Here is a 22,578-nt window from a genome sequence, read left to right as displayed (position 1 = left end):
TATGTCAAGATTGTATATACTTCAACCACTTTCAGGCAGGTAGTGTAGAAATAGATGAATTGGAAACATTTATCTTTGTGAATGTCAAAACCATGTTACAAAATAAGTTATTCATTTTCTTACTACATCCAGGTCACAATATGAAAGAATTTCAGCTGTTTTTTTTTTTAACCTTTTGATTTCAAGATTCAGGGCTGGATGGCTTCGTGCATTGTTCAGCTGAAACAGTTGAGTTAAATTACTTTACTAGGTTAAAAGGACACAAAAGAGGATTTTCGCGCCAAAATTGATTTATCCTGATTTATCCCGAGGTTAACACTACTTTTCCGAGATTTACCAACATTTAATCTATCATTCCCAGCACTCGCCATCGCTCTGTAACATTTTTGGAAAATACAATAAAAAGAAAACCTCCGCTTAAGCGGAGGTTTACCAACAACCACCTCCATTTTCATAATTGAGCTCTCTAGACTTCCGGATCTCGCGAGATTCTCGTATTTCGACCTAGTTAAAACCAGTTCAAGCTGCCGGGAAAGGACAACGTGAAACAGGAGGCTCAGTTATGCTAGGAGTCCTTCGAAGAAGCGAAGACAGATAACAAAAAGAAAAAAGAAACAGCCTTTACAAAAAACATGCGTAAAACAGTGTATCAGCAAATGTACGACAGGCAAACAATAAACACCGGCGAGGAAGAATTAAGGCAGATGAAAACCTGCTTGGGTGGCCATGGATACGAAGAATGGCCTGGCCGCGAAGTATTTACTGGATTTGTGAGTACCATTTACAATAATCTTTGAGATAAGACACCATTGAAAATATTTATTAAGCACAAAGATTTATGTTTATTTACGTGTGTTCGTTGTATATCTTAACGATTGTCAGGCTCGTCTGTAACTAATATGAGTGGTATCGATGACAGAAATTGCAAGTGTTGCTCATATGTCGACTCTGACAGAGTTTGGGTTAGTTTATAGAGCAAAGAAAGTTTAAATAAAAACGGACATGGTGGGAGATACTAGTCTCATTACATATACATTACAATGACCAGGGCGAATTTTTGACTTACCGAGGGCACATTTTTTGTGCCTCTAACATCTAGGCATACCACAGTAATTAAGACATATGACAAAGATGCTATTTCTTTAGGCATCTAAATCCCAAAATGAATGTGCAGAAGCTGTTATTGTATCTAAGTTTAACCCAATGTTAAATGGCATGTCAACTATAAGTGAAAATAAATAGTAGTATTTTGATTTTATATTTTAAAGACAATTTGTCTCCTTTTTACATTAAAAATAAATAAATCAGAAAGGGGATATTGCATGTTTATGTTTGGTACATCTCTCTAATGTATTAAATAGTCCAGAGTAATAATTTAGATCATACAATTTTAACTTCCAACCAGTATTTCGGAGATAAAACTAATATGAAGTGATCAAGAAACTTCAAAATTAAGTTGTAGTTAATACTAGTGCAGTTGAAGATGACAGTCTAGATAATTTAAGGTGATCATATTGAGAAAAATGGCATTTATACTTATTTCAGTTGAGTTTTATACTTATTTCAGTTATGTTTTTACATAATTTTTCTCAAACTCGATTATCTTATTTTATGTACTGTTGCCTTTTTTTTTTTTTTTTTTGGTTGCAGTATCAAGGTAACTTTTTCCTATGGTATGCCTGAACTGGAAGAAGTGCAGATGGAAGAGGAGGAAGATGCTGCAGAAGAGGGAATTAAAGGATTCTGATGATCCAACATGGGACTAAAACATGTCTTTAGAGTAAGCAGAATTTTAATAAGCTGATATTCACTCCTCATATATTAGGCATATAGGTGCATGATTTCTCTTTTATCAATTTTTTTTTCCAAATTGGCGACACATAATGTAAACATAATGCAAGACTATTTCCTCCGTCAACTGAAACGAGCTAAGCTTTACCAAAGTATTGTGCACTCAATTCTAGAATATGCCTGCCCTGTGTGGCATCCAGAACTAACTATAGAGTAATGCAAACTCTAAGAGACTGACCAAACTCGTGCTTTGAAGATTATTTTCCCTGACCTATACTATGATGAAACCCTGAACCTGGCATATGTGTACTTTAGATAAACGAAGAGATCTGTGCAAAACTTTCTTTTACAAAATAACTGAATCCTCTGACAAACTGAATCACATCTTTATTGATCAATCCAATCGTCTTTTAAGATCAAACAATAGTAACAAAGTGCCACAATTTAAAACCGACAGATTCTGATGCTCTTTTATTCCGTATGCACTTTTACATTTCCAATAGTATTATGTTGTCTTTTATACTAAGTACAATAATTTAAAAGTTCAATTAGCAGTCTTTTAACTCAGTTTTATTCAAGCAAATATTCACTTTATTTTCATTATAATTTTCTTAACACTGTGTACAACTTCAACCCACTGGGTTGCAATCTTAATAAATTATTATTATTATTATTTTGATTTGCTTTTTTAGACCTAAAGGTTATGAGCAACTGCCAGTATGATGTCCTGAAGAAGAGTTTTTTACATGGAAGAGGAACTCCATGGCTCTCCACCAAAAAAAGATGAACTTTTCTTGAGGGTCCAAAGCGGGGACGAGTTGGATAGTGAGAGACTTTTCCTGACTTTCAAGTGCTGCTTACAGGATATATTCAGTGAACTCATCTTGCCACTGTGACAAAAGCATAATCTGCTGACTTCAAACCATCTAGCACTTACATGTATGCTATAATGCAGACAGATTGGAAATCAAGGTGGTCTTTCCTCCCAAACCTAAGTCATATGCCTGATATTGAGAATAAACCATTTTGGTCCAGCATTTACTTCTTAAATCTAAATGACATCAAATGTATTATGGAATATGGTACTGGTGGCATATTGTGATTTCAACTTGATTTTAAACCAGTGTGTTGTTAGATTTTGTAAGATCACCAGTTGCAGTTTTGTGACTTTGTTACAGCATAAAATTCTGTATTTGGCAAATGACTGCATGTCATTTCTTTTAAGACCTACAAAAATGGTTTGAGTGAACACTTGTGCCTGTATTCAATTCTCCACTCAGCCATTATTTAGAATTCATGCAGGGAAGCTATGCCTGTATTTTTTAAAGAAATATTTATACCTTTCTATTTATTCCCTGCACATCTTGGAAAAGTATGTGTGAATATCTTACTGATGAAACAATTTATGTTTGTGTAAGTTGGGTTGGTCCTTTCTTATGACACATCCCTTTGCATGGAGACAGCTCACATGAGTCAATACACTGACAGAGAGGGGGATAATTTGTTGATCTGCAATCCTCATGGGTCTGCATGTACATCAGACTCTTAACATGATAGCCTGGCTATTAATAAGTCTCTCTCAAAAATGTTATCATACTATAATGTGTACTGCACAATGTGAAAGTTTGTGAATGCTTGAATAGAAGGCTTATTTATGAAGATGGCATTAATGAGTATGAAAATAATTATGCATTCTAGCTTACAGAATCTGTGTATGTCTTATTCATTACATGTGACAGGTAATAATAAAGATGATTTGGCCAAATTCCAAACTTCTGTAGCAAACTTTGTTTATTCTTGTATTTTTGCCAAATATAAATAAAAGATGTTTCAATATTTAAACTTTTATTTCATTCATAATCTCTACCCAGTTAATGCTTCATTGATACTGCAGCTTATGCTTTGTACATAACAATATGTTAATTAATAATAACAGTTGGATAGTACATGTTAATTTACTAAAGGGCTAGTTCTTAGAAAAACATGTTCGACATTAAAATATATTCTAAAAAAGTTTTCAAGTATTGCATTAGAATTGAATCTTTGGATGTATTTGACAAAATTATAAAATTATTGAAGAGTTGACAATGCACAGAAAATAAAGGCCTTGAGGCTCTCGCTGATCTCAGTCTTGTCACTTTAAATACATGTACATGGGCATTATAATATAAAACTGTTCACTCGGTTTTGGTAAAAGGTGGTGGATCATGTGGTCATCGCTGCAAATTTTTTGTAGCGGACTTTTACACAACTTGTCACACCGACATTGAAGTGATGCAGTATTGTAAGATTGGAGTGCTTCCTGGTATGAGTTTTCCAGACATAACTTGAGGCACTGTAATAGTAAAATTACATAAAATGGTTATAAAGAAAAAAATGTATTGATATTATCATAACAGCACTATTCTTTAACAAAAATCAACAAATTAGAGGGCATGATCACTACATGATAACCAGCTTATTATAAAGAAGCAAGTCTGATTATGGCAAAAAAAAAATTAAATTTAAATATCTGCAGCTGCATTAAATCATAAAGGCCACAAGAAGAAATAACATAATCACACATGGTTTCAAAGAACTGATGTAAAAAAATCACATTAATATTCCCCACTTGGAATTAGAATTTTGACTAGCTAATTTACTACAGTAAAGTGCTAAACCGTACCAAATGGCACTGTTCACCCTCTAAAATACCAAAGTTTTAAGCAGGCCCAGGACCCCACGCCAACTAGGGGGGGGTCGGCTTTGCATCCGCGGACCCCCCCCCCCCCCTTTCAAATAAATCCTGGATCCGCCCATGTTATACTGCTAAAATTATTAACATACCTGATCTCTTCACTCGTGCTTGAAGGGGTGTATCACCCAATTCCTCCTCTGAAAGGCTAAAAAATCATTCCCTATAATCATATTCATTGACAATATTATTAAATTTACAAATAAGCTAACGTAGTTACGTGCCGTACAAAGAACACCCTCTAACCTTGCCTCAGTTTTCGGCCTTACAAGCTCACGGTACCCTTACATCGTTGTAATTGCAGCCCATACCATAAAACACCCAAAAATACTTAGATATGGACATATCGGATTATATTAATGCCAAATTTCCGCATGACAACGATTTATAGACTCCCGGGAATTATTTCCCCTTTACCCTTTTTGTCGCGCTGGCGGTCGACGCAGCATTTATTTCTAAACAAGTTGACCGCAAATTAAGCACGATTTTGCACCTTCAAGTTCCGTGTCACGTTTTCATATCATGCATTTATTATTTCTTCAAGTTTTCTCTGCCCAAAATGCGTAAAAAGAGAGAGTTATCTTACCATGTTGTTTAGAAAACTTCTTTTTCCTCCGACAACCCGTCTTCACTGCCGTTCACCTCTATGTTAAAATGACCACTCAGCTTCGTTTCTAACACCACTGCACGTCACTTCCGGCACAATTCTGACCAATGCTGATCTTCTCCGGTTCCCTTTATTCATTTCACTTTTTTCATCAAATCCAGGTGACATTTACCAGGTGATTTTAAAGGATATCTTTAGATGATGATAAGCAAAATTGAATGGCTTCTTGCATTGTCCAGTTGAAGTGGTGAAGTTCAGTTACTTATAATTATGCCCTAGCTATCTCCAGTGACTGTCAATCATTTTTATCAGATGAAAGACCTGCTCTCAGTCTGTATAAAAGGAGTGCATTTTGAGACTTCTTGTCACTAATTCACCTACTGTCTTCAGGAGTGTTGGATTTTACCAGAATCTGTTTTACAGAGTTCTTGTTACTCATACTACTTTCAGTCATGGCAGAACGCAGCTTAGTTGATCTAGAGGATGTGTTTCAATATCTACAGGAGAGGAAAGGAGATGCTACTTGGAGTGCCAACCACAACGCATCAGTTAAAAGGATGGCCAAGAATTTTATATGCGAAGGTAAGAGGGTGACGTTTTTTTCACTTGTATGAATTGTGGTTTAATATGCAAATGTAACTTTCTTTTGGAATACCCGTTCTGTTATTTTGATAGGTTATAAGCATGACCTAATTCCCTATCATTAACAAGTTTAGCCTGTGGTATGAAATAAATTAAAATCTGTGAGAAATTGAAAAAAGTACATTGAAATATAATATAATATTAATCTATGAAATCTAAAATTTATATCTAGTAAACTTTGCAGTTAAAACAAACTGGTGCCTTTTGTTGCATGTTCACTATGCATTTGGTGTCCAATTAAGGCAATTTTCATTTCTGAACATGAAACAGAAACAAATATTTCTGATGAAAAGGTTCATCATAGCAGCTTGGTTGCTCGTATATCCCATAGTTTCTGTTTTCTGTTTATCCACAAAGTACTGGTATTGACAAATGTGCACCATTTTAAGTTGGTATTTTTTCAGACCGAAAATCTTCAGTTATCTTGTTAATAGTAGAATTGAGTTTTTTTCTTTATTTTCAGGGTCAGATATGTATTACATCAAGAATGGTGGAAAGAGACTAGTAGTGTTTGATGATGAAAAAAAGGAGGACATCTTGTCACGATTCTCCTATGGGAGGCCATTTTGGGCAGAAGAAGACCCTGGGGAAAATAGAGAGCCGTTTTTATTGGAGAAGCATGGCTACATGCATCAACAATTGGGTACTCTTAAGTATCGAATAAAAGAACTGATGGAATAAAAGTACTGGGTGGAAAAAATCTCAAAATTTAATAAAAGTACTGATGGAATAAAAGTACTGGGTGTAAAAAATCTCGAAATTTAATAAAAGTACTGGATGGAATAAAAGTACTGGGTGGAAAAAAACCTTTGCACCACTCCCCCCCCCCCCCCAAAAAAAAATGAAATAAATAAATAAAAGTAAAGAAGAAGAAGAGAAAGAAAAAAGCTAGCTATTGATCATTGTAAAAAAAAAAAAAAAACCAGGTAAAATTCACTCAGTATTATAATTTATCTTAAAAACGGGATATCTAATTTATTTTAAAAATATATATATATATTTGCCATGAGTTAAATTTCATAATCGTCAGGGGCCGAAGACCCAGATATGTCGCACCTTTAAGCCGCCTCCGAGAGCCATACGGAGACGTTATTCATAGTAAATTTATTCTCAGATATAAGGTTCGTTTTGCATACCTGTAAACTCCTAAGGGTTTATCTTACATAGAAATGTGATTTAACATCGTTTAAATCATAAATCGGCATGAAATAATTGACGTTTGAAAACAGGCACAACTTCTTTGCTGCACTTGAAATGACCTCCTTAGCTATAAATATGATCCTATCACCTTGCGACATTGCATCATTCGATCGATGTACATGAGTAGTTGTCACTGTTGAAGGGAAAGCACGTCTATTTATAGGAACTGAAATCAGGTGACGCATGTACTGTTGTGTTCAGAGAGCGACTTCCGCTTGACCTACTTTCCAGTGCTGTTGGTAGAACAGTCGGTAATGAGTTGAGATCTCAATTTTCTTCTCATTATACTTCAATTTAAGAAAATAAAAAGCGTGACTTGTACTTGTGTAATTTCCCACCGGTACAATATATATTTAATAAACATACCGGGTGGAAGATTTTTGAAAAATTAATAAGCGTACTGGGTGAAAATGGAGCGTACCGGCGGGAAGAAATTTGGAAAATTAATTAACGTACCGGTACGTTTATTTGATACTTCAGAGTATGTAGATTGATCTTTATAAAAGAAGTATTGGTGATTTTGGGTAACACTTTTTTAGACCTGTCTTGTTTGGAAAAGGAGAAAAAGAGTTTATATGATTTGAATTTGTAACATAAAATTAATTTAACACAAGTGGTGTGTTGGGTGAAAAAATGCTAAAGCAAAATGTGCAAATTTAACCTAAAGACAAACTTTCTATTTGTTGGATTTCGATTCTAATTGGTTTGCCAACCTCCCTAACACGATGTCCTACAAGATTGATTATTCCAATTTGATTGGCATGAGCCACCAATTCATTATTTGTAATATATGTGCATTTTATTGCATTTTGCAGATAAAAATGTGCGACAAATGTCAGTATTCAGAGAAAATAAGAACAGAGGCGCCAGTCTTGCAGCCGATAAAGGTTGTTGGGAAATGGGAGATGGTTGGCATTGACCTAATAGGCCCTCTGCCATTGTCTGAGAATGGCAATAGGTATGTCCTCACCATGTCTGACTACTATACAAAGTGGACAGAAATGTACCCAATTCCTTCAAAGGATGCAGCAAGTGTGGTCAAGGTTCTTTCTTCTATATTTTACAGGTATGTTAATTTCACCAAAATGTAATCTGGGAGATTAAATGTGAAATCAGTAAATCATTTTAATTAAAATACACTTATAGTTGTAAGTTAAATTTTATTCATTTGAAAGTCTATATATTTAACAGTAATTTGTATCACTATGCTATTGACATTCTTGCAAGTGACAAATAGCTTTGTGCATATGTTACATTGTTAAGTTGAAGTGCCAAAACATATTAAATGTATGAATCACATATTTGGTTCATGGACTGGAAATCTGTGGAAGGTAGTAAAGATAGTAATAAACAAAATAAGTTTAATAGGTGGTATTAACTTAAAGGGATATTAACTCTTCCTTTTGGCCAAAAAATGGATTTTCCTTGAGTAAACAACAATTTTTCCATACTTACCAAAGGTCAATGAATCAATTTTTACATTCAAAGTTAGTCCCCTTTTTTTCTTAAAAGTTTGTTTTTTTGTTAAAATCTCAGTTATCAGTGAAGGTCACGTGATCTGAAAACAAGCTTGTCAGAATAATAGCTATAACTGCCGTTTTTGTGTTAAAACAGAATCTATTATATTTCTTTGAGTTGTTCCCAATGTTTTTATTGTGAAATATAGATATCATGCAAAGAGTCATTATCCCTTTAATATCTGCCAAACATGTCTCTAGACACTTCACGTTTGTTGTTTAACACATTTATATGCTTAAGTTAAAGTGATGTTTTTTATTTTCTCAGAATGGGAGCCCCAGAAAAACTACTAACTGACCAGGGGTCGGAATTTTGTAATGAGGTAAATGTCTTTGCAATATTTAGCATAGATTGGGAAATGGAAAGGATACGACCAATGACGATGTTATGTCAAAATGTTAAAAAGGTTTTAGGGTGAACATTGACTTCAATCTTGTTGGCATGTCTGTAAATTTGTAACTGATAACCAGTGATATCTATTTCTGTACCTATCAGGTTAAAGTATATGTAATATTGAAAGCCTACTCTTCTCAAATATAATTATTTTTTGTATTATTAATGTTAACTGTTTAATGCATCACTGAAATGAGGTATTTGGAAAGATAAGCCTAACATCGCCCAATGCAAAAATTGAATTGCACAAATACATAAATACCCATTTTTACATAAAATATTTTTCTGTAGCTGGTAGATGACCTTCTCAAGGAGTGGGGTATAAAACATAAGATGACTGCCGCATACCACCCTCAGACTAATGGCTTAGACGAGCGTTTTAATCAAACACTGAAGGCGTCACTATCCAAAGTCATAAGTGAGCGACAAGATGACTGGGAACGATATTTAGAGCCAGTGACTTTCGCCTATCGGATAGCACCACACTGCGCCACGGGATACTCACCATTTTTCCTTATGTTCCACAGGGAGGCTCGACTGCCATGCGAGGTAAATAATATGCATACATGTGCAAGGACGTCACTGTCCTTGTGAGCTTATTTTGAGCACTGGTTCCAAAAACTATTTGAGTAGACTAAGGCTAGAGCTTTGTGCAAATTATGCTATGATAAAAAATATTAACAACCCAAGACCCTTCAATATAAAATGCAAATCTACTTTCAAGATATTAGATATGATGAATCTTGACCTCGCTGGCATATTATGTACTAAATAATGTAGATAAGATGGACACTATTTGATTTCCAATCTTTATTAACTGGAAACAATGAAGGCTGAAATACATACAAACAAACTATTAGTAAACTCAGTAATATAATAAATGGGAAAATATGAAATACACAATAAAGAACTAGATCATGAAATACTGATATATGTAAATAAATGAAAGTCACCTCAGGTATAAAAAGTCCTGCACACCTCCTATCAGGGTGAAGTCCAGTGTCTGAATGATTCACTATATAGGCGTACACAGTGTGCATATAGAGAATGACATGTTCTCCAGGTAAGTACTGATGCAACATAGCCTTTGGCTACATCTAACATCTGACTAAGTACTCTTGGTAAGCAATTACCTTTGAATGAAAACTACAGTATGCTCATTATTCTCTATGCCCCCCCCAGTCTTTTAAACATTAAAGACGGTTAAAGTTAGTTTTTATTTAGTCTTACAGATCTGCGTAGTCCTTCATTTGATTCCTTAGTCCGGGTTTGTTGTGTGGTAAAAGTCTTGTTAACATCCGTGGTGGTTTTGGAAGTGCTTTAGGAGTTTCATGAGATGGTTGTGTTAAAGGTAGTGTTCCTGTTTCTTTACACTTTCCATCAGTTTCATTTGGTCCTATGGGTAGAGTTGTGGTGACAATTTTTTCCGACTCCACTGACTCATGTGAATTTTTCAATAAGGTAGATTCTGGTTCTGGTAATTTGCTGAATGTAGGTGTGTCATTGTTGACTGTAGGCTGTTGTATGTAAAATCTGTGCTTTAGGTCATCAATGATAGAGTGACGAGGTAGAGATGACACATACGGAATGAATTTCCTTAAGAATTTTCTATTGCGTAGTGTCACACGTCCAGATCCATCAACTTTCACCAGGTACTGGTCAAACTGTTTTACTTCAGTAATAGTGCCAGTTTTGTCCCATTTATTTGGATGCGGACCAGTCTGATTCTGAATACGAACGTGGTCTCCAATAGCAAGTGGTGGTAGGCGTCTAGTGTGTTCACTCCAGTGATCTGCCGATCTCATATGTCTGTTACGGAGTGCTTCCTCACGTGCTGCTAATGTTGACTTCCATGTAGGATGTGGTTCGTATCGACCTGGTAGTATTGGAATAAAATCCCTTATTGGCCTTCCAAATATACACATTGCAGGGGACAGTTTTGTATCTGGATCAGGTGTATTACGGTACTGTAATATTGCACGCTGCACTGAATTGGTGTCCAACTCACCATTTGGTCCTGTATTGTTCATAAGCAATCGTTTGACTGTTTTGACACCAACTTCAGCGCGACAATTGCTGTGGGGAAATGCTACAGATGATAAACGGTGATGTACACCCCAATCTTCAAGGAATTTGCGTGTTTCAGAAGAAGTGAATTCAGGGCCTCCATCGGAAGCCAATTCCTCTGGGATCCCATAAGTAGAGAATGCACGGCGTAGACTAGTTATTAGTCCTTTAGATCCTCCAGATGCATATTCTACAATTGGCCAGTTGGAGTATCTGTCAACATTGACCAAGTAGTGAGTATCCTTAAACATGAAAAAATCTGCACAGATGCACTGGAAAGGATACTTTGGTGGTATGGGATTGTAGGGTGGCGCAGAAGGTTGTGATGGTGCAATCTGGTGACAATGGTTACAATTTGCACGCACAGCAGTGATGTCCGCAGTTATACCTGTCCAGAATACAGAAGCCTCTGCTCTGGATATCATGGATGAGATGCCTTGGTGAGCAGTGTGAAGTGCAGAAAGTATTTGTTCCCTAAGGCATGGTGGTATAATAATGCGATCCTTGTAAATAATAACACCATCAACACTGTAGATGTGTTCCCTGAATTGGTGGTATTCACGCAATGGAGGTGGCAATTCATGGCGGTGTTTGGGGATTCCTGACTCAATGATTGACAGTAGCTGATTCATATTTTCATCACTTGCTGTAGCCTGCCTAACTTAGTTCCATGTAATTGACTTAATTGTGGAATCAAGGGCATAAATAGCAGAGTCAATCAAATTTTCCTCAATGTCAGTGTAATCATTTACACCATCCATTAGTTTGATGCCTCCTATGAAAGAGTGAAAGATGTCAGCGGAATAAGGTAAGTCATAAGATTCAGCAGTACTAGAAATATCATCTTGAAGCTGCATTTTGGGTGGGTGCTGTTCCCCTGTTGGGTGACGAGATATTGCATCTGCGGCTTTCTGCTTAGCACCTGGAAGATGAATGATACGGAACCTGTAACGGAGAGTACGTTCCTTGAGGTTCTTGAGACGTGTGTTGGATATGGCATCCAGGGATCTGTCTCCAAAGATTTTGAGAAGTGGCTTATGGTCAACAGCTATCACTAGGTCAGTGCATCCCATATGCTTTGTCTAAAGCATAAGCCACGGCTAGTGCTTCCCCTTCCACAGGTGCATATCTGGATTCAGCAGGATGTGTGAATCTACTACCTACAAGGACAATTTTCCATCCCGTTTTGCAGCAAAATGGTTTTGCCACTATACAATTGCAATGTTTCTGGAATAACCAAAATCCTATTCCACTTTAAGACCAATCTGTGGCTAGGCAAGTTGTTTTGTTCTTGTCGTATATCTTGACACCCTCTTCTATTTCATTGATGATTACTTGTTTGGATTCCTGAAAAATTTGATCTAATTCTTCAGTCCATTTGAAAGGCGTGCCAGGTTTGAGTAGCTCACGAAATGGTAACATCCTATTGGCCATGCTGAAGGCATAAGAAACCTGATTTAGGAGACCAAACCAAGAACGTACATCTGTGATGTTTTTAGGTGTTGGGAATTCTGTAATTGCCTGCAGGTATTTAGGACAAGGTTTTACACTGTCCATTGTTATTGTGAATCCAGCAAAATCCACCTGGTCTGCAGCAAATACAAATTTATCAATGTTGAAAGTTATCCCATTTTTTCCACATATATCCAACCATTCAACAGCTTGCCAAAAGCTTTCTTCAATAGAACTTGCCCATAGTAGAGTATCATCTACACATTTAGTTTTTCTGGGAATGTTGGAAACAATATCATCATAACGGTGGGTGTAGGCATCACCAGAAGCGATATATCCTTGAGGAGCAACGCAATACCGATAGCGCCCCCATGGTGTTATGAATGTGGTGAGATGTCTGTCATCTTCATGAAGTGGGACGCTGTGATAGCCGTTCCATGCATCAAAGACTGTCTTCTTTTTACCTTGTGGAACAGATCTTGCTTGATGAAACGGTGATTGAGTATGATGTGTTTCACGTTTAGCATGGGCATTTAATGCTTGAAGATCAAAAGTTCTGCGAAGTTTGCCATTCTTCTTTGCACAAACGACCATCCTATGGCACCCTGTAACTGGTTCTCCTAGTGGAACGGGTTCAATAACACCTAGTTTCACATCTTGGTCTAAGCCAGCCTTGACTTGGTCTTGCCAGTGTAGTGGTACTGGTAAAGGGGTATGGTATGCTTTGGGTTCTGCTTCAGAGTCCACCATTAGTCTCATAGGGGATCCATTCATCATTGTGAGTGGCTGGTGGGTACACATGTTAAAAGAGCTGGATCTGTAATAGTCAATAAGCCATTGCTGAAGCCGCTGACGGTTTTCTTCTGTTGCTGGATAAGGAATAGATGTTGGACGTGAAGGCGAAGGTTGGCGTTTTGGGCATTCACAATCGGCATTTGTTTCATATCTTTTTGTATCACCGGCTGTTTGACAAGCATCTCCAACTTGAGGGAAGTCAATGGAAATGAGACCGAGGTCAACGCATGCTTCTCTGCTGAGGAATATTCTGTCTGAATTGTCTGTGATGTAGACGATCTGTCTCGTTGTGTGGTGTTTTCCAAGCTTGTCTTCACCCGAGAATCGTAATATTATAGCACCCAGAATGTTAATTCCTTTGTTATTTGCTGCATGCATTTTCATTTTAACTGGAATGAGATCCTTTTCAGTTAACTGAAGGGGTTGAATTGCTTTAATACCAGCAAGACAGCTTTGACATCCAGTGTCAGCCATTACATTGAGCATTGTAGATGTAGTTGGAAGGTCTACATTGAAGCCAAGATCAGAATAATCTTGAGAGGATACAGTGGCTTGTAATGATATGTATGGTTGAGGTCTTGATTTACTTTTGATCCACTTGTCATTCAGCTGATTATATAGGTGGTGATCTAATGCAATGGCATTTGCAGCTCGGTCGTGGTCCAATTCACCTATTGTGCATAGCGTATAAAATGACTCATTGCTATGCTCCATAAAAGCAGATTCCCCATGATTAGTTACTGACTGTGTTTTGGTATTGGATGAAGATGGGGGACCAAGCTTGGGTTTGTTCTTGTTGCGACACATGTGGTCGAAGTGGTGACTGCGTTCACAGTGTTTGCAGATATGGTTGTATGCTGGGCACATTTTTTGACGTGTGCGAAATGGTGCTTTAATACCATGGCCTTTTTCCCCACAGTAACTGCATATCTCAGCTTTATCAGACTTTGCATACCTTTGAGCGCGTCTGTACGAGCTAGTGGCATGGGCACCTTCGGAAGCATTTAATGTCGCTGATGAACGTTTCCCAGATTCTTTAGATTCAATAAATCTGAACACATCTTCAAGGTCCATGTTCTGGTTCATATTTCCAAGCAGGTCTAGCTAGATTTCATTATCGGCTATGCCACGACTTAAAATGTCCCTTAATATGCAATCTGTGTAATCTACATCTGTTTCACAGTTAGGGCATTTAAGTGTAAATTTACAAATGCTAGCTTGACCTTTGTAGATGACTGAGAGGAAGTGGCATTATGGCTTTGTGCATGTATTGTCAATAGTGTGTTGACAATGGTATCTGCCACATCTTCTGTCTCATAAGTGCAGTCTGGGAATGGGCACTTTACAACTGGCATGCTGGCCTGTAGGATGGACTGTTTACCGGTAGACTATGGTCATACCTGAGCCTTCATAGATAAGATGGACACTATTTAATTTCCAATCTTTATTAACTGGAAACAATGAAGGCTGAAATACATACAAACAAACTATTAGTAAACTCAGTAATATAATTAATGGAAAAATATGAAATACACAATAAAGAACTAGATCATGAAATACTGATATATGTAAATAAATGAAAGTCACCTCAGGTATAAAAAGTCCTGCACACCTCCTATCAGGGTGAAGTCCAGTGTCTGAAGGATTCACTATATAGGCCTACACAGTGTGCATATAGAGAATGACATGTTCTCCAGGTAAGTACTGATGCAACATAGCCTTTGGCTACATCTAACATCTGACTAAGTACTCTTGGTAAGCAATTACCTTTGAATGAAAACTACAGTATGCTCATTATTCTCTATAATGCACTGTCAATGAGCACGATATACATTAAAGTATGCCGAGCGACAGCAAGGCATGCCATCTTGTATATTGGTCGAGGAGGTTACTGTGCATTATTTGTCATACATACAAATGGAAATTGTTCCCCTTCCAAACCCCTACTTTTGAATAGAACACTTCCCCACATTTACTGCCGACTTGCTGTCACCGTCCAATTATTTTTATTTATATGAATGGTTTGTGGTTGCTTATATATAGACAGAGACATGGGTCGATGGTAATCTGTGAGTAGTTGGCTGATTTCCTGCCTATCTTCGGCATGGGCAGTCACTCCATCTATGATTGTATCAGTCCCTGCAATCTTTTTGTTTTGATATCAGCCCTGTAGTATGTATGTACAAGTGATATTCTTGTATTTCACCAAAACAATAATCAGTGTATTGTCACCTTAAGATTTAAATTAATTGATAAACATGATTGATATCCATTAATATCTGATTTGCAGTTGGTGGATACTGAGAAGGAAATGACAATGCCAAGCAAAGAAGACTATAATGTGCACATGGAATCCCAACACCAGGAACTTACTGAGTTACACGCTAAGGTATGCATGTGGGACTTTTTGGTTCATGAAAGATTAAAGAGTAGTCCCTTATATTGAGCAATATTTGGTTTCAAACAAGTTTATGAAAAGAAAAGATGTCACACGTAATCTGTTCATAAAAATATTGCAACATTGAGAATATTTGTAAAAAGAATAGTGATGGCAGCAGCTGCAGTATTCTGCATCTAGTTTCATTTATCCTGCTGGCTTTGTACATGGTTTATGTTTATGCAGCAAAATTTTAAATTCTGCTCTATTAATACCGAAACATAGTATTACCTTATTGAATACAATTTCTATAAATCATTATTTTCAGTACATGGAGAAAGTAGAAAAGGCACAAGCTAAATACAAGAGACAGTATGAGGCAAAAAAAGGGAAAAATGTGGTAGTCTTTCACTTCGAAAAAGGAATGAAAGTTCTGAAGAAAAACTTTCATAAGGTTGGGCGGAAAGGTGCAAAGCTTGAGACTGATTGGATTGGACCATACAGGTAAATCATAATTCACTTGTTCACTTATTCTATGCATACATGTTTGTCACATTTTACACAATTTTAATTAAGAGCAACTGTTTCTTTTGATGAAAAAAGCAGATTTTCCTAGGGTGAACAACAATTTTCAGTACTGTAAATGATTTTAAAGTTAGTACTATATATATATATATTATTGTTATCTCTTAATTTTGGCTTTAAGATGCAAATTTTATAGGTCCTATATTGGGGGTTGGGGCAAATGTAATGTAGCTAGAAATTCAGCATGTCAAAATATGCAATATTAAAGCTCTATAGTACCACGGCCGCTTGTTTGGATACATTTCTCATAATATTACTTTTAGAGTAAAAAGCATAGACCAGAAACAGAATGTGACTTTGGAGACTCTGGAAGGGAAAGAGCTGAAAACCAAAGTGGCTTATATTCATTTGAAACCTTACCGAGAAGGTTAGTTACTCATTCCATTAATGCATGATCATAGCATCATATGCTAGGCTAAGTTTGCTGATGTAGTTTAAGTAACGGGCTACATTTCTGCTTGTATAATTGCTATTCTGTAGATAGAATTTGTAAATTTGTGAATAGAAAACATGGCACCAAATTATATGGCAACACATTGTTAGTTGTTTCTTAGTAAATGTATATTTCTTTACTGTGAGGAACGTTTTCAGTAAGCATTGGTCCCTAAGAGAAAAAGGTTTTTGGGTATGCTTATTTGTCTGTTTCTATTCAGTCCAGGCCCAAGCTGGCCAAGAGGACCCAGTGAGGACGGAGAACCCATCAGGTTTGTATTAAAGCATCTTGATAATGAGCATTAGTGATTTTTAAAATCTCTCAAATTTTATGATTAAAACCATTCATTTCTTTTAGGATCAGCACATTTTTTCAAAAGTAAATTGGTTTTGATTTGAGGTTTTGTATTTGGATTTTGTCTTTATCTTGTGTAGTGAATAGGCAATATGCACCTAAAGTGCCATGAAGACTTTGGGTGCATATTGCCTTTAGTATTTATGAAGTCATGTACAACAAATTAACTGTTTACATATTTTGATTATAAGGATCTGACTGCCAAAACGTGTATTTCAAAGCTCCAGTAAAGTGAAATAGATTGTTGTCATATACACTAATCTGTTTTTTTTTTTTTTTTCAGCCCAGGCCACAGCTGACCAAGAGGACTCCGGAGTAAGGGCAGAAGACCCATCAGGTTTGTATTAAAGAATTTGATGATCTTGTAGATAATAGATAGACCCTGAATGAACTGATTTGAGGTCTGGTAATATTTTGAAACTATTGATGTCTGTGAAAGATACTATTTGAATGTCTATATGACAGATTTATGACCACTCCTTTTTGACAATGACTGTGAAAAGGGTTGTGTCAAAACAATTACCTTCATACCTATGCTGACATAAGTCAGTATCCTTTATAAAGCACCAGGCAACCACTAAACAATATAGCTTTAACTATTTGTTAGATCTATTGCATTGTTCTATGCTGTATTGAGCATTTTTTTCTCTTTAGAACAACAATAAGGTCCTAGGGGAAAAAGTTTTTCTGTGATATTCTTACTTTTTTTTTTCAGCTGAGGCTAGTGCTGACCAGGAACCAGTGAGAACCGAGGACCCAGGAGCTGGGGCAAAGGACACAGAAGGTTTGTAAAAAGGCACCTGATTTATGAGCAGTGGTCCCCGTTGAAACCAATTTTCTCCTTAAAATTGCAGTTTTGCTGGTCTTGTTGAGCGCTGGCTTCACTGAAATCTTTGGTAAAACTATTTAAGAGCCAGTATGGCATTTACCTCACCTGATAATGAGTTAAGGAAATAAAAGCCAAACAAATAAACCAAAATAAAGAAGTAATCTGTGGCAAAGCTTTAAAAAATAATATACAATTCCTGAATAGGTTAAGTATGAGATAAACACTTTCATGTAGTTGGCAATACAAGTTAAATACTCTTGGTTTTGCTAATGTAAATGAATAGAGTTATTTGTATTATTCAGTATTTTTATGGGGTTGCTCATTTCAATGTTTTGATTTGCATTTGTAGATAGGACTGAGGAGGATGATTGTAAGGCCCTCAATGGTGAGGGACGGGTAGGTATGAAAAGAAAAGGTAAGGTCCCTTCCTTGTCACTTAAGCGGAGAAAAAATCTTTCATGCAGTAAGTATGACATTTCTTCTAAAACAATATTAAGTCAAAGACATGCCTGGTTGACTAGTGATGAAATAGACTTAGCACATGGAATTTTGTCAGATATGTTTCCAAAGGTAGAGGGCTTTCATGGTACTTGTGCCCTAGAGTTTGTTAAAGATTTCTTATCCACACCCACTTCATCATTTGTGCAAATAGTTAATCTTAACTCCCATTGGCTTACTCTCTCCAACATCAATAGCAAAAGTAGCAATTGTGTACAAGTGTATGATTCCAGACCAAGCCCCAGACTTAATGGTAAGATTGCTGAGATTGTTGCCTCATTGCTTTTTGCTCCATCCAAGGAAATTGTTTTGGAGCATATAGACGTTCAAGAGCAAACTGGCGGAAATGACTGTGGTCTTTTTGCCATTGCTAATGCAACTGCTCTGTGCTTTGGAACAAGACCTGAGGACTTCATTGGGGAGCAAAGGGCGATGAGGGAACATCTCAGCAGGTGTTTTGAAAGGGGAAAGCTGGAAATGTTCCCATATAGATCAGAGAACCGCCACCATACAAGAGCAAAATTTTCTAAATTTCCTATATATTGTCATTGTAGGCAGATCTACGACAAACACCAAAACTGGATCGAATGTGACGACTGCCTGCAATGGTTCCATGTCAGATGTGAAGGGATCCAGCCATCTGCCCTGGAGAATCTGCAACAGTCACGTTGGGAGTGTCGCAACTGCTGTTAGGGTGAGCTCGTAAGTTTCCATCATGCAGACGAAGGGAAGGAAAACCCTGACAGAAAACCCTTGTGCCTCCTAAAATCCAACCCCTCGTCCATGTCGTAGGTGGTGGTAATCAGTTCGGCTGGCTAACGGGGCAATGGTAAATTTGCTGGGTTGATTAACTCTTGGGGGTTTTAATAATTATAGTTAATTTTTTTAATTGTTATTTTGACTCAAATGTGCTATTTTTATCTCAAGACCTATGCAAATATTGATTGCAATTAGTTTTAAGGGGCATATACTGAAAATGTTACTTTGAGTTTTTAATGATCAATACCATACTCTTATGTGATTAAGATATTTTAGTTGTGTTCAACTGTAGCTTTAAATTTATTTCTGAACCTTCAGTTCAGATATTACTTTTGCCTTGTAAGCAGAGTTAAGAGTGTGACTATGGGTCCAACACAGCTCCAACTCTCAATCTAGGAATCACAAAGCTATATTGATTTTTCAATTATAATAAATGTATGTCTTGTGTGAAAATAGTTTAATTTACAATATTTTATTTAGAACTAAAAACCATAGTAATTAATCTTCACCTTGAAAATAATGTTCATTGGGAGGTTTTAAAGCCAAACTATCTGGAATTTGACATGTATAGATGCTCTTTGTAAGATGTCATCTGAACAGTAGTATGTGCGTTAGACAATTTGCAATGTGGTTCCAGTATCTATTTTATACCTGCTCGACAAGAGGTTTAACATATATTTAAATGTTACAATTGCTGAATATATATTCAATTCAGCACAGGCTAATATATATATGTGACCTAGATAAATAGACCATTTGCACATATTTTTGGACGAATCTATCTCCCTGGGCAGTCTCACTAAATTGCAACCAACTTAACCGGCCTAAATGTCTGTCAGGCCTAGTAAAGCTGTTAGGGGGCAAATATCTTTACCCTAGCTGATTTGGTAGGCATGACAGACATTTAAGCCTCTTGAGCTGATAGCAATTTAGTGTGACTCCCCATGAAGTTAGGTCGATCCAGATCAATCTAACTATGGAAACCTAGTCAAAATGTAATTGTCAAAAGGAATTTATTTATGTAAATGACTTGAATATTATCTTTGTAATTGTGCCAGTACAGATGATATTGTGGACATTATGTTTGAGGTGTTGGATACAAACTAAAGAGCACTGCTGTTTGGAAAGATTAAGATTGATCACTCTGTACCAAGGTGGCATAAACAGACTGAAAACGACAGACCACTGGTTTCAACCCAAAGGACTGAAGCATTTCCCTTGATCTTGCTTTACACTAGCAGCTGGGAAAGGCAATAGGTTTTCAAATTTGTTTGATATTGATTGGATGTCACCTGTTTATTCCCTTAAATTGCTTGTGTTCAATTTAACTGTTAATGACAGTCTGTTCCTAAGCAACTTCTTATGTATAGACATTCTTTAACTGAGCAAAGGAATTTCGTTTCACAATAAATCTTTGTAAATCAGTCATTTCTTCAATTTTGGAATTTTCTATATCTGACATTGACATAGTACTTGATAAACATAGCAGTAATTTTGACCTGATAATTATTTATTAACATATTTTACATAAAAAATACAAAACAAAGATCTATCATGACAGACAACACAAAAATTAGTAAGCTATGTCAAGGACTAATTTGACATATGTGGCATACCTATTTTGGCAAAAATATATGACCTGCTAACTTGAGCCAAGAAGTAAAACGGATCTAAATATAAATCATGGCCACATTTTACATATATCTTAAAAAAACTTGGGTCTACCGTAGCAGAATATACATACGTTGGTAAGCTGTTGTCGAGGACTTATTTTAGCAGGTGGCATACCTATTTTGGCAGCTTGTTTCCTATGAGAAATCACCAAAAATATATGACCTGCTAACTTGAACCAAGAAGTAAAACTGATCTAACAATAAATGATGACCACATTTTACATATATATTAAAAAACTTTGGCCTACCGTGGTAGAATATACATAAATTAGTAAGCTGTTGTCAAAGACTTATTTTAGCAGGTGGCATACCTATTTTGGAAGCTTGTTTCCTATGAGAAATCACCAAAAATATATGACTTGCTAACTTGAACCAAGAAGTAAAACTGATCTAACAATAAATGATGACCACATTTTACATATATATTAAAAAACTTTGGCCTACCGTGGTAGAATATACATAAATTAGTAAGCTGTTGTCAAAGACTTATTTTAGCAGGTGGCATACCTATTTTGGAAGCTTGTTTCCTATGAGAAATCACCAAAAATATATGACTTGCTAACTTGAACCAAGAAGTAAAACTGATCTGACAATAGGTCATGTCAATATTTTATGTTTATTACCTTTTGGGTGACCAAAAACCCACCTTTATCATAAAGATCGTATCAAAGGCTTGATATATGCGGTTAAGCAATTACTGCATTTTAAATCTTATTTCTTAGAAAAATACACTATATAATCATTCAAAATATAAACCTACACATTATCCCGGCTCACTGAGATTAATTTTGTAAAGTGTCATATCGATAAACATACAGTTTCTCCATAAAAGAAATCATGCCCAAATTTCGTCAGTGCGGAGCTGTCAACGACGTACTTATTTTGGCAGCGTGCCTATTTTGGCAGCTATAGTGCCAAATAGTGCGGCGCGTACCTATTTTGGCAGCGTACCTATTTTGGCACAACAATGTGCCTGCTAAAATACTAGTGCTTTTTCTACCTAAATTCTTTTAAGGTTGCTATTTGGGGAGGTAAGCAAATACGCACCTGTTTATTCTGCCTAGTGAAACCCCAGCTCTTTATTTGAATGGAACAATGACACCTTTTGTTATGTGACTCTAGCTGAAGTTATTCCATTCCAAAGATTGGAAGAAAACTTTTAGCGGTGTTTACTTTGTGTGAAATAGGAAGAAAAAAAGGAGTGCATCGCGTCAGTGGTTTTCGTGTAATGTGAGACATGCCTTGCAATGCGGGAGGCGTATCTTTTGATTATATGCTACAGTGAGACATTAAGACATTAAGAACTATCCGGAGGCAGGGACGGAGTTTTTTAATTCCATTAGATATCAACATATATCCTCTGTGTCTTTTTTGTTGGTCTACTGTGGGAATTTCTGCATTGAATCGACGTCTCTACCCTGTTGACCTCTGGTAGAGAAAAAAGACAAACAGCGCACAAACCTTTTCGACAGTCCCCCTCCCCCTCATGCAGTATTACATGTAGGCATTTTTCTTTCACTATTTTATTTGAAGGTAATTTGGTTAGCTGAATCATTTATTTGGCTCCTTCCCGTCCAGTCATGACATAATCTTACTGACCTGGAAATAAATGTACTAAAATACTGTACCTTTGTACCTGTACAAAATTTTAATGTTAATCAAGTAGGTTTATAGCCCGATGTATTATACAATAAAAAATTTCAGCCGACTTAACCATCTTTCGTTGTTCTTTTTGAGTATGTTCAGTATTCGACTGGTCTCCCACTTCAGGGGAGTACGCACAGAGGTGGCATATACAGAAACCATTCACCAGTACTACCATGATTGACCTCTGATATCACAGGGGTCTGACACAAAATTGAAGAAGATTC

General features: G+C 36.5%; 2 long non-coding RNA genes across 2 annotated transcripts; one reads left to right on the top strand and one right to left on the bottom strand.

Moving 5' to 3' along the window:
* The first annotated feature begins 538 nt into the window (after positions 1-538).
* On the top strand, positions 539-3,914 carry LOC147761431 (uncharacterized). Its single transcript, XR_015334592.1, has 3 exons — positions 539-770; positions 1,651-1,780; positions 2,484-3,914. It is a non-coding gene; the product is annotated as an uncharacterized LOC147761431 (long non-coding RNA).
* Positions 3,620-4,755, bottom strand: LOC147761430 (uncharacterized). The gene is made up of 2 exons (XR_015334593.1): positions 4,618-4,755; positions 3,620-4,126 (listed from the first exon to the last, which is right to left on the bottom strand). It is a non-coding gene; the product is annotated as an uncharacterized LOC147761430 (long non-coding RNA).
* Positions 4,756-22,578: the final 17,823 nt, after the last annotated feature.

This window comes from Lingula anatina, chromosome 5 (genome assembly GCF_051362555.1).
Source record: "Lingula anatina isolate TDL-2025a chromosome 5, LinAna3.0, whole genome shotgun sequence".
NCBI lineage: Eukaryota > Metazoa > Brachiopoda > Lingulata > Lingulida > Lingulidae > Lingula > Lingula anatina.
Note: the sequence above shows the minus strand (reverse complement) of the source record. Positions and strands in the feature narration are given on the sequence as shown.